At 41.7% G+C, this 13,188-nt stretch overlaps 1 long non-coding RNA gene across 1 annotated transcript; it reads left to right on the top strand.

Moving 5' to 3' along the window:
* Nucleotides 1-281: 281 nt before the first annotated feature.
* On the top strand, nt 282-1,226 carry LOC114786143 (uncharacterized). The gene is made up of 2 exons (XR_003749168.1): nt 282-604; nt 964-1,226. It is a non-coding gene; the product is annotated as an uncharacterized LOC114786143 (long non-coding RNA).
* The last annotated feature ends 11,962 nt before the right edge of the window (nt 1,227-13,188 follow it).

Raw genomic sequence — 13,188 nt, 5'->3', positions numbered from 1 at the left:
AAGATTAATACCCCCCCCCTCTGCATTTCCTTCCCGCTCACTCCCGTCCTCCCTCCCTCTCCCTTCTTCTTCCTTTTTTTTTCGGCACCCAGGCAGTGCTCTCACGTATGCATATGTAAATGCTTCCTCTGCTGAGCCCAGTGGAAGTAATTGTATGCATTTTTAACTGGCCAATCAACTGACAGGCATATTCTCTCTCTCTCTCTCTCTCTCTCTCACACTTTTTCTCTCTCTTCTTTACCCTGCTTCCCCCCACCTCTCTACTACAAACAGGCACACACACGCATGCACACATTCTCTCTTTTTTATTTTTAGCTCTGTGCTTCCCCCTCCAGATGCACAAGAATCATTATAAGGTGCTGGTCTGCTATGGGGTGATTAGAATGAAGAAATAACTCTACGAAGCAATACACCCTTCCTTCCCCTCCACACCCTTCTCTCCTTCTTTTTGGTGGTGTGTGTATTCTCTCTTACTTCTGTTTTTTTTTCAGATCTATTGCAGGAGATCTTGTGTTTCATTGCAGTTTATTCTTTTGCATTGAGCTGTCCCATTCTCAGCTGGAGAGGCTGTCTGAGGGGATCTGAAAGGGACATCGGCAGAATGGTCAGTGGATGTGAATGCTGCAGCACTATAGCGTCCCTCCAGTTAACAATTAAAAGAATTCATCAAACTAATTTATGTTGTGGGATATAGAATGATTATAAAACATTAGAGTATTGATTTAGTTTAACTGAGCGGTCAAAAATGACTAATAGTGAGGTCACCTTTATTCTGCTAGCCACATATAGTATTGTAGCACTTGAAAGTTAAAGTGAAGTGATTGTCATTGTGAAACACTGCAGTGCACTGCATTACAATGAAATGTGTCCTCTGCTTTTAACCAATCACCTGAGTGTGTGGAGACAGGGTCGAGATTCAAACCGGCAACCTTCCGACTATGGGTCCATTTCCTTTCCTGCTAGGCCAACTGCTGCCCAACCACTTCACTTAATGCAACTGGCCAACCTCTTGACTGGAGTTGTGGAAATGTAAAATTCTTCCAAAACAATCCAAGACTGAATAATCATCTGAAAAACTGCTCTACAGCACCTACTGTGGCACCGGATATGTTAACAGATAGCTGTATATATGTAGCTTTATTCTCTTGTTTGCATGTTCTGTTATTTTCTGTGTGTTTTATTATTTTATTACCAATTTATATTCAAATAAATTAGTTCAAAAGTTATTAGCATTGACTGAAAATCTATTCTTTTATATTAGAATCATCGCAGAACACCATTCAGAATTTCAAAAAGTATCCTAAGCATTACAAAAGATAATATTTTTTCTATACTTTCCAACTTGTACGGTTTAAACACTTTTTTTTTAAAACAAATTTAATATAATTTTATGTCATATCTGTTATGTTGGGTGTTCAGTTACTGGTTGTCCCTACTTTGGTTTTATTACTATATCACCCTTTAAACCTTTAAAATGTATGTATGGCTGTTCTAAAGACTTTAAGAAACCATACAGAGAACTTTTGCATTTTGTTTCTCCTCCTCAATCCTGTTGTTCCTAAGCAACATAATTCAGACAGCAGCTTGTCACAAGGCATTGCAATTTAATAATCTAATAAAGTATGAGTTAAGTTTAAGTATAACTGTCCCTCCCAGGGTTCCTTTCAACATCAAGTCAAAACTAACTATGGTATAATGCACCATATTAATCACATGATCTCAATGAAAATAAATCGTTATTGCATAGGACTACTTAGGCTCTGCAATGTTATTTAACAATGCAACTCTATCAGTGAAGTTCTTTTACACTAAAAAATTTGGTTATTGAGCTAAGTATTAAGTGTTTAAGGCTAAACATTTCAAATGTAGATGTTACACTGCAACAAAGTATATGCATGTATGTGTTACAGTTTGCATTATGTGGGCAGTTTGAATATTGTGTAATTCAAATGGTACAGTATCACTGCAATGAAGCTGTCCTTATTGGGCATTTGTTTTACTAGCAGCTATTTAAATACATACAGTAAAAAATGCAGATGCTGGAATGGCAATCATGGGACATGCTCCATACCTGAATCATCTAAACCATGCCACTGTATATCAAACATGTCTGTAATATAATCTGGAGATGTTTCGTGTTTAACATGTAGCTACGGTGTAATGCAGATGCCAAAAACATCTGTTCCCAGATGTGGAAGAGTCCCAGACTGCATACTGTGTTTTGGGCCTGCATATTCATGACCTCAACAGGCAATGTACTGTCACACCTGGTACTGCACACATACAAAATTGCAAATACACAATAACACAGTAGTTCACTATTCAATTACTTGGTTACAAGGCATAAAATAATGTTAAGAAAGAAATGTCAATGCATTCACGAATGCCTGCAAGACATTATTTTGTCGATATGAAAAGTATTAGAGCACAATCAGAACAATGGAGCAATGCAGAATTTAGCTACAATCTCAGCTATTTACATAGCCATGACAGCAGCCTTTTCCTTTTTAAATAACACAATTATTTTTTCTTATTCAGTTGACCTCATGGACCCATAAGTCTTTCCTAATGTATTTGCCAGTAAGTAGACCAACAACAAAAGTCCACAGAGTATCTCAAAATTGCATTGAAATTTGGAATTATTCATTCCGAAGATAAATCATTTTGTGTTTTTCTTTTAATCTCATGTCTTCAGGTGTAATAGTTTTATTAGGAATACATTTTATTGCATGATGTCACAATGTCATGATGATATAGTGTGATTTACACAAAACATTCTGAACTAAGGTACCAGACTTGTGACTGGAGGATCCCAGGTTTAACTCCACCAACTGCCAAGGTGCCACTGAAGTCCTCTTGAGCAAAATACCGTCCTCACACACTGCTCATGGCTGCCCACTGCTCCTTCAGGAGATGGGTGAAATGCACAGGGCACATTTTGTTATGAGCACTGTGTGCTGTGCACTCACTTTCATTTAATTTCTTCAGCTTTTGTATTATTTGAAGTATTTTTCAGAATTGAGGTGCAAAGTGTCTCAGAGATTTTGTGGTGAACTTTGTATTTCCATCCATGGCTAGTAAGTTTTAGAATTCACAAAAAAATTAAATAAAATAAAAATAACTTTTTAAAAATCAGTCCATACCACACTGCTTTGTTGTATTACTTTTAAGTTTATAACTGGTGTCTGACTACAGCAGTTAATAACCATAACATTACTGTCACTATGCCACTATCCAAGATTCTATGAATAACACCTTGAATTACATTAATAAAATAAAGTCATAGTGTGCTCAGTTTGGAACACTGACACATTTGAGCCATGGTACACATGGTTTCAGGTCTCAAACAACAAACCTGGAGAAATTATTGATTAAGCATGATAGAAAGACTAAAACTGCTCCCAAACTATGCCCAAAGCTGCAAAGTCCTAACTGAAAAAATCTTGCTACAGCACGTCTACAAATGGAAAGCATGAAATGAGACTCCCTTCTCTCCTGCAGTCTGTCCCTCTAATAGAATGTGGATGAAGGTATAAATTAAAGTAAATGAAATTTAGTAACTAAATGGCATTATGACATTTATATAAGAGTTTGCCTAAATAAACCTATAACTTTATTGCACAAGACAATCTACAAAACTAAGTAAAGAACAATTGCACATACATCAATGCAAATTTTTTGATGATTTCTAATTACGTTACATTCCTTTATTTTAAAAAGTTGTTATTAAAATAGTCATATCATGAGGGCTTTGAATTGCATTTAATGGCATTAATCAATTAAATCTCAATATTGACATGACGCATTTGATGTCCTTCACATAGTGTATGAAATGAAATTAGAAATTGCTGATGAAATGTTTTGTTGCTTCTAGGAATCGTCTGAACCACCCTCTGTCCCAGTTAAATTTCTGTGACCAGCCCAACACTTCCCTCACAGATATGTGGGCTGAATAGACAAGCCATTTGGTTACACATAAAAAAAAAGATTGTGTCTAAATATTTCCCGTGAATATGATGTGTTTTAGCCTGTGCAGTTTTGCATTTGCACTGTGACAGTTTTAGGGTTAAATGAACAGTGTAAAAAGTTCAAAAATCTGTCTCATTCTGAGCTTTTAATATTTGAACAGAGCCTATAAAAGGCTATAAACATTTCAGACTGATGGGGGACCGGAAGCGAGACTAAATGCACGCGTTCATCGGACGCAGATGCATTTCTCCTCCTTCTCCTCTGCACTGCTGTAGAAGTGCAGGAAAGGGGAGAGAGTATTTTCCTGCCTCTGTAATGTACAGACACCAGTGACACACAAGGTGTCATCACGACCACAAATCACTTCCCTGTGTGCCTCTCTCTCTTTCCCTCTCACACTCACCCCCAACCCCCTGTATCCCAATTCCCCCTCCCTCTCTTTCACTCCTCCCTCTCTCTCTCTTCCTTCCCCTTTCCTCGCTCTCTAGTGCGTCGTATAGGCCAGTGCTGGGTATACATCTCAATTAGAGCACATGTGAGCAGGGCATGCTGGCCTGCCTTCCTCCTCCTCCTCCTCCTCCCCTGGCGCTGCCGCCGCTCCTCCTGCTCCTGCGATCCATCCCTCTTAAAGCTGAAGGAGCAGGGAAGCATGCGGTGGCCCTGTCTGCAGCCTCGCCTGGCCTCCGCCTCGGGGCCCTTTATGCAAATGCCTGTCGGAGGGGCTGGGTGGGACATGTCTGGATCTGTTTGTCGTCTGTTAAGCCTTCCCCCTTTCATTCTTACTTCCCTTCATCATGCACCAGAGCATACGCACTGGCACGCACACGCACGTCCTCTCAGCAGCACACTCCTCCTGCGCGCTCCTCTTCCGTTTTCGGGCTATTCCTCTATTTTGCTCTCCCTCCGACAATGCGAAGGCTAGTCCGTCTTTCTCTTCTCTGCCGCTCTCTCTCTGTGGCCTATAACCTGCCCACACAGCCGCCCTTACGATGAGGATTTGTGGCACGGTTGTGGGATGATACATGGAGTGCTACCGGGCAGGCCTTGGAAAGTGGGTCGCAGGGAGAGCAGGAGATAGACAGGGGAGAGAGAGAGAGCGAGCACACGCCTGTGTGATTCCGTTAGCGCGTGTGTGTGTGTGTGTGTGTGTGTGTGAGTGTGTGTGTGGCAGACAAAAACAATAGACAGACAGTTGACACGTAAGAGTAACGTTTTTTTTTAAAAATCATGAAACCCATGTCATTTTTTGTGTGGTAATTCATGAACTGGTGGAGACAAACACATGACAATCGCTTTTGAAGAGGAATCTTTGATCAAATTGATACTTTTAGCGATGTAAAAATATCCGGTGCCTTTTGAAAATACCAAACTTCAGCTTGCGTACATAAATATTTACTTGGGGGACTTTTTTTGATGAGCACCGAGCAATGGCGGGGATGGGGTGCACTTTTACTTTGCCCTCCCATGGTTTCTTCCTTCATGATGGAAGAGAATCTTCTTTTGATGCAAGAACATTCTCATCTGAAACGGGATATGGTGTCGTATCTCCCACTGGAATACTTCCTGTAGTGAAAGTGTGGCACGGGCTGGATGGGGAGGGCTAGACTAATGAGGCGTGCGCCAGGGATGGTCGCTGGAAACACCGTTGACCAGCGTCCACAACACACCGGACAGGCAGCATTTGCCAAAAGTTCTCCGGTTCCGAGAGCTGTCAGTTCTCGTTGCGCCGAATAGCGGCCTCGATCTGCAAATCGGCGTTGTTTGGGATGGTCTAGGAAAATGACAGTCAACAAACTACAAGTGGGGGGGAAAGTGACGGCATCCATCACACCGTGACAGGAGGAAGAGTCGGGGACAGCGAGGCGGCGTGGAGTGTGAGACTGGCTCGTGCGAGACTGCCTGTGTGTTCAGTTCGTTCTGTGATGAAAGCAGCCACGCAGTAACCGAGAGATGCTGAAGTGCTGGTGGAGTTGGAGTCCATCCTGTCGCAACTCGACATGCGAAGAGCAGCACAGCAACACACAAATTCCCCCAAAGTCTACAAAACTTTTGCTTATAATGTCGGAAACTGAATGACTGGTGACAGGCAAGAGTAGCTACGGGGCGTCATTGACTTTCAGCATGTTTCTTCCTTGCGAACGCCTCACGTTTTTACAAAAAAAAAAATCACTGTGATCATCTTATAAAGTAAATATGTAAGTAAATAAAGTAAGTGATAACTTATTACTGCATGGTAACATCTCTACTTGACTTTAACATCTCTACTTGACTTTGACTTTTGACAGCTCAGAGCACAAGGTGTTGCTGTTGAGTTGCCATCACAGCAGGTAAACTTTACCTTGAGGCAGAAAAGGAGGCAGTGAGCCTGAGCCATTTGGTCGGGAAAGGGGGGACACAGGTTAAAAAACGTTTTGTCATCTATCCATGCACATCACACGGTGACACAGCGAAATGTGTCCTCTGCTTTTAACCATCACCCTTGGTGAGCAGTGGGCAGCCATGACAGGCGCCCGGGGAGCAGTGTGTGGGGACGGTACTTTGCTCAGTGGCACCTCAGTGGCAACCTTCTGAATATGTGGTCACTTCCTTAACTGCTAGGCCACCACTGCACCATGCTTGTGACGTCCCATGGTGGATGTTGTGTCTTCCGCTCTCTCTTTTATTTCTCTCTCTGTATATATGAAGTGAAGTGATTGTCACACGTGATACACAGCAGCACAGCACACAGTGCACACAGTGAAATTTGTCCTCTGCATTTAACCCATCACCCTGAGTGAGCTGTGGGCAGCCATGACAGGCGCCCGGGGAGCAGTGTGTGGGGACGGTGCTTTGCTCAGTGGCACCTCAGTGGTACCTTGGCAGATCGGGATTCGAACCAGCAACCTTCTGATTACGGGGCCGCTTCCTTAACCACTAGGCCACCACTGCCCCATATATTGTTGCAGGATGTCAACTCAGAAGCCCTCCTCCTTCTTGCTGTGATTGGTGGCCCGTAATAGGACAGAGGACACAACATGGTGGCTGTTTAGAACAGACGTGGGAGGCATACGTGAAAAGACAAGAACAAAGATCAGAAACCCAACCCAACAGACCAGAGCAACTGTGTGAGAGGAAAGGAGAAAGCAAGGAGAGTGTAGTGGCTGCTTGTCCCTTGATGTTAACAGCTTGACCTCTTTGGTGGTTTACCCTGTGTGTGTGTGTGTGTGTGTGTGTGTGTGTGTGTGTGTGTTTGTCTATTGTAATAAACTGTTAAACCTATACGCCTTTGTGTCGTTTTAGAGCCTGTACTCCCCTTTCTTATGTCCCTGACCCTAGACCGGGGCTGTAACAATGCAACACATATGACCGCAGAATCACAAGTCATCTACAAGTACACATACGAGAACAATGGAGAATACCACAGCTTTTCATATTAAAAATGTATTTCACATAGTATTTCACTTGCACTGTTTATAACATTTTAATCATTGTGTTGCTCATCCGTGTGCCTTTTTTGACCTTATTGGATCTGCAGGCCTTTCCTGCGTTAGTATGACAATGAATCTGTCTCATGGTGAATGGTGTTGCAGATTGTGTCTGACAGGCTTTGCATGAAATTTAATGAAATGAAACACCATCTTTTTTTTATTTTTAGATATTTACTTTTTGTAAGTAAGATGGCAGCAAATCACTTGAAATTTTCTTTGTAACAGTTATGGTGAAAACATTTCAGAAGTTTCAGGAGACACACCTTCATTAAATGAACTAATGAATTGTTTGATGTACTTGATATGTATGACTATATATGTGAGGAATGTAAGATCTTTTAGCAAAGTGAATGAAATGCTTTATAATGTGTCGATGTCAAATAAGAAGACAGGCGTGAGAACAGATCTGGATTCAGATATTCTGCCAACATGTTGTAACTAGAAATGCAGCAAGAAGACTTAGTGGGTGTATGAATGAGGATAACAGAGCAACCTGTAGAGGCCTGTCTTCAGGAAACACAGAGATGAACACACACACACAGACACACATTCCCAGTGTCTTACCATCAACATAAATACCTTCTTAATATACCATTGTATTGTCTACGTAATTATGGAGCGTTGGCTGGCATCCCAGCTTTTCAGTAAACGTTATATTTTCAGTAAGGCCTCATTTTAAAGAGACAAATTTAAGTTGATGTAGTTATTTTCAAGTCCTGATATTTGATATTTAAATGGAACAGTAGACAGTCTAAATTAATATATAGGCCCAGTGTCCAGAGACTATAGTGAGCACTGGGTAGTTGATATGTCATTTTCAGTGTGACGTGTCACACAACATATTGTGGACTATGACTAATATGACTTGAAATGTTTCATCACTCCTGACTGCTTTGAACTTAAAATTCGTTATAAGTGGAAGTTGTCACATGATTCCATCCATGTGACTGGGAGCAACACGGAAACGAGGCAACGTGACTCCTATAAATTGGCAAGATGGCCACTGCCAGCCACTCAGTCATTGATTGACACATCAATGAGACTCGCCTCCACTCCTTCATCTAAAAGCAGGACCGTTCCTGACCCTCATATCCTCTCACCTGAACTCCTTCCTCTCGTCCCTAAATTGTACTCTAACAACATCCGTGTGGTGTTGTGGCTTACGCCTGTTCACGTTCTCATATTAAGTGAACTCCTTGCGTCCCACCGCACAGAGGTTCCTCGTCTCCTCCTACACATGCTCACGTTCTGGTTCCGTGGGCCGTGACAGAGGTGGGTGCTGGCGCTGTCCTCTCAACGCAGTCCGGACCAGGAATTGCACCCGTGTTGCATCTTCTCATGGAGAAGCAATCCACTATGGTCAGTATGGTGGTCATTCCAATGACCTCAGGGAGACCGGTGATGAAGTCCAAGGCGAGGTGGGTCCAGGAATGGGAAGAAAAGGGCCCTGCCCAGCCTACCATCCTCTACCACAACTGCTGACCTCGTGCTTCAACATGTCGTCCGCTTCCATGGGTTGCCCTAGGACATCGTCTCCGATCGGGGACCCTAGTTTGTCTCAGCTGTGTGCCACCTCATTGGTTCCAGCTGCAGTTTCTCCTCCGACTCTGTTCAGTTCAGATCATCCGCCGACTCCGGATCCGACGCCGCCACGTATCGTCGACGGGGGACCGGCTTACACGGTCGAACACATCATCGACTCTCGCCGCAGGGGTCGGGGTGTCCAGTATTTGGTGCACTGAACCGGCTACGGACTGGAGGAGTGGTCCTGGATCCCGAGTCGTTTCATCCTGGACCCTTCCTTGGTGACTGAGTACCGGCAGCGTACCGCTTCCGCGGAGGGGGGGTACTGTCACATGATTCCATCCATCTGACTGGGAGCAACACGGAAACGAGGTAACGTGACTCCTATAAATTGGCAAGATGGCCAATACCAGCAGCTCAGTCATTGATTGACATACGTCAACGAGACTCGCCTCCACTCCTTCATCTAAAAGTTCCTGACCTTATCATATCCTCGCTCTTGAACTCATTTACATTTACAGCATTTATCAGACGCCTTTATCCAGAGCGACTTACAATCAGTAGTTACAGGGACAGTCTCCCTGGAGCAACTTAGGGTTAAGTGTCAATGGTAGTAAGTGGGATTTGAACCCGGGTCTTCTGGTTCATAGGCGAGTGTGTTACCCACTAGGCTACTACCACCCAAATCCTTCCTCTCGTCCTGTCCCGTCCTAAATTGTACTCTAACACGAACGACAACATACGTGTGTTGTTGCGGCTTACGCCGGTTCGCATTCGCATATTAAGTCGGAGGGAACTTACCTGCCTCCTTGCGTCCCACCGCACCGAGGTTCCTCGTCTCCTCCTACAAACGCTCATGTTCTGGTTCCGTGGACCGTGACAGAAGTGAAGTGAAGTGACAGAAGTGAAGCATACAGTGCACACAACAAAATGTGTCCTCTGCATTTAATTCAGCAGCAGTGTGTGGGGAATGTGCTTTTGCTGAGTTGCACCTTGGCAGTGATTTGTACTTGCAATCTTTCAATTATTATTACAAAGTGACAGGTTAGACACTGTACTTGAATCCTTACAATGTACACTAATCCCAGTGTGGCTACGGAGTGACTGTTCCTGTAAGCAACAGCTAAAGAAAACAAAAAGTCAACAACATTCTGGATTCAGTTTTCTTATTGCCTCTTGGCTATCAGATTGTTGTTATTAATGATTGTATTATCTCACATAAAGTACTACCGCAACAAGCATTGAGGCCCTGAGGTAATATTTTATCACAATTTAAATGGATGTGATGGCTCAAATATATTGAACACAATTAATTTATTTCATAATAATAAAAACAATAAATTAATATCTTAAGGAATTATGTTAAAAACATATTTTAGTATCGTAGCATATGACTCTCTCAGTTATACCTACAGGCCTTTAGAAAGCAGGAGGAAAATATTTATTTTGTAGAAATGTATCACGTTCACACATTCTTTATACTTAATGTTTTTTGGGCTCAAATTTAATGGGTTAATTTGTGTGTGTGTGTGTCTGTGTGACCTCACAAACATTGTAGCACATTTAATTTGAGAGAAATAGAAAATACCGATCCTCCAGCACTGCATGGCTGGTAGAGGAATGAACTTCCACTAGAAGTCTGAACAGCTGGATCACTAAAGATCTTCAAACGCAAACTGAGAACCTTCCTGTTTGGAAAATGTTTTGACTAAGTGCTCTTACAGACTCTTTCTATATTCAATATTTTAAAAAATGTGAATGTTGTGTTATGCAAATGGTATCTACAGATCGGGTCCTAGTGAACCAAACAAAGGTTCTCAATGATGGATATTTAAAGCACTTATGTAAGAGCATCTGCCAAATGCTGTAAATGTAAATGTAAAATACAGTTTGAAAAAGAATCAAACTTTACTGAATCTTACTACCATTGCCACAGATTTGAGAGTGAGGTATTATGGGATTTGTAGTCTTGAGAAATGAGAATGTGCAACATGACTTTTCCCATTATAATACTACACAGTATTTACACTGAAATAGATTTGACAAAAGGTAGAAACTGTGTTCTATAGCACTATAAATTAATATAGTGATCTGTTGAATGACTGTAGTTAACCATTAAATAAATAGAAAACTGAACATTGGGGCAGTGGTGGCCTAGTGGTTAAGAAGCAGCCCCGTAATCAGAGGGTTGCTGGATCAAATCCCGATCTGCCAAGGTACCACTGAGGTGCCACTGAGCAAAGCACCGTCCCCACACACTGCTGCCCGGGCGCCTGTCATGGCTGCCCACTGCTCACTCAGGGCGATGGGTTAAATGCAGAGGACAAATTTCACTGTGTACACTGTGTGCTGTGCTGCTGTGTAACACTTTCAATTCTATTATAGATATGATTGTCATTTCTTTAGTTCTGCTGAATTGTGAAGTTGTATTGTAAAAAAGTAGTACTTTTGACAGCAAAAAATGTATGTGTGGATTCTTCTTTCTCTCTCCCCCTCCCTCTGTTTCCTTGGATACTTAACTATTTAGTATCTGACTTGGCAAAATCATCCAGAATGTTCATGTGTCTACTTCACCGTCTGACTTGTTAGCTCCGGGCCCATCTCTGTGCCTTCCTGTCAGTTCTCCATGAGAGAATTTAAATGCAGGAATGGAAATGCTGTTGTGATGCTGCTCAACATCTCACTAACGCCCCCCAACACGCTCATATATACAAGAGCTACAGTCACCATGGAAACACAGGCCAATTGGAGCACACCGAGTGCACGATAGGGGCGGGAAAAGTGCCTCACAGATAGAAATACACGGAGCACAACACAAGAGGAGGATGCCCACAAGCCTCCCTCCGTACACTCTTCAGCGCACATACCGACACATGCAGCAATCCAGGCAGTGGTTGAAGTTACATCAGTTGGAAAGAAGAGTACATTTCAAGAAAGATGTGCTGTAACACTGTGAGTCACTCAGCAAATGATGTCTTGTGCTTCTTTCGGTAAATTCATGCTCATCTGTTGAGCCTGCTTTGCAGTTCCTTGCCAGACTCCTTCAGGTGTATGTGTGTGTGTGTGTGTGTGTGTGTGTATGTGTGTGCGCGCACACACTGTCTTTTGTACTATGCTACATGTGAATAGAATATATTTCCTCATGTTCCTTGATGCAGCCTGTGAAGGGCATACTAAGAGTTAATATTAGTTGTGAAAGACTAATGCTTGCCAGTTTCTCTCATATTTGTGCATATTAATCTTAATTTCCCTAGCAGATCTGGGACACGTCCTCTTACTATGGGAATCCTTGAGCCAGACTTTATCCTCTCAGAAACAGGATTGCTCTACAATAAAGTTATATAGTCAGTATGGTCAATAAGCAATTTTGTTTTGTGTGTGTGCAAAATAATCTTTATAGGTCTTCATCTGCCAATGCAATTTACCATACAAGCCACTATAAATGAACCAATATTTAATACTTTTTAATAAATGTTTTGTAATGCATTCATTATCTATTCAATAATATAATCAATTATTATAATTATAATGACAACTACTCATAACAAATGTAAATGTAAAAGTATTGTAAGTATTCCTGGTTGGCCTAGTGGGTAAGGAAACAGGTCCATAATTGGAAGGTTCAAATCCAATATATATATGGGATATATATATATATATACACACACACACACACACACACATGTATATATATATATATACACACACACACACACACACACACACTTTATTTAAACAACAAATGATCGTACTGACAATGAAAGGTACTTCTGTGTGAGATGGGATGTAATTATATGAACCTAGCATATAATTACATGCTTATAGTTAGATTAATGAAATGAACTGTTCACACAGTAATACTTCCTGAACTGTTTGATGCTTTATAATTTTCCTATTTTGGAAAAGAATTTGCTGAATTCCTGAAGTTGTCATGACAAAACAAGATTCAAACTAGTTATTATATTACAGCATTGTGCCCAATCAGCATATAGCATCTGGCACCAAAACGTTTAACTCATTTAAATCCAAAAACAATTTAAGAACTCTTCCTCAACATGGCTCAAGGAGGCATTGCATTAAGCAAATACAAAAGGAGGCCAATAATTTAACCTCTCTGTGGGTTAGGTTTGGAAGTTGAATTTGCTATACCACCAAAAATCCAGTTTTAGCTTGAAAGCACAGTTGCTTTATTTCTATATATATTACCCCAACCTAATTTATGAAGTAA

Source organism: Denticeps clupeoides, chromosome 3 (assembly GCF_900700375.1).
Source record: "Denticeps clupeoides chromosome 3, fDenClu1.1, whole genome shotgun sequence".
Lineage (NCBI taxonomy): Eukaryota > Metazoa > Chordata > Actinopteri > Clupeiformes > Denticipitidae > Denticeps > Denticeps clupeoides.
This window is presented reverse-complemented; position numbering and strand designations above follow the sequence as displayed.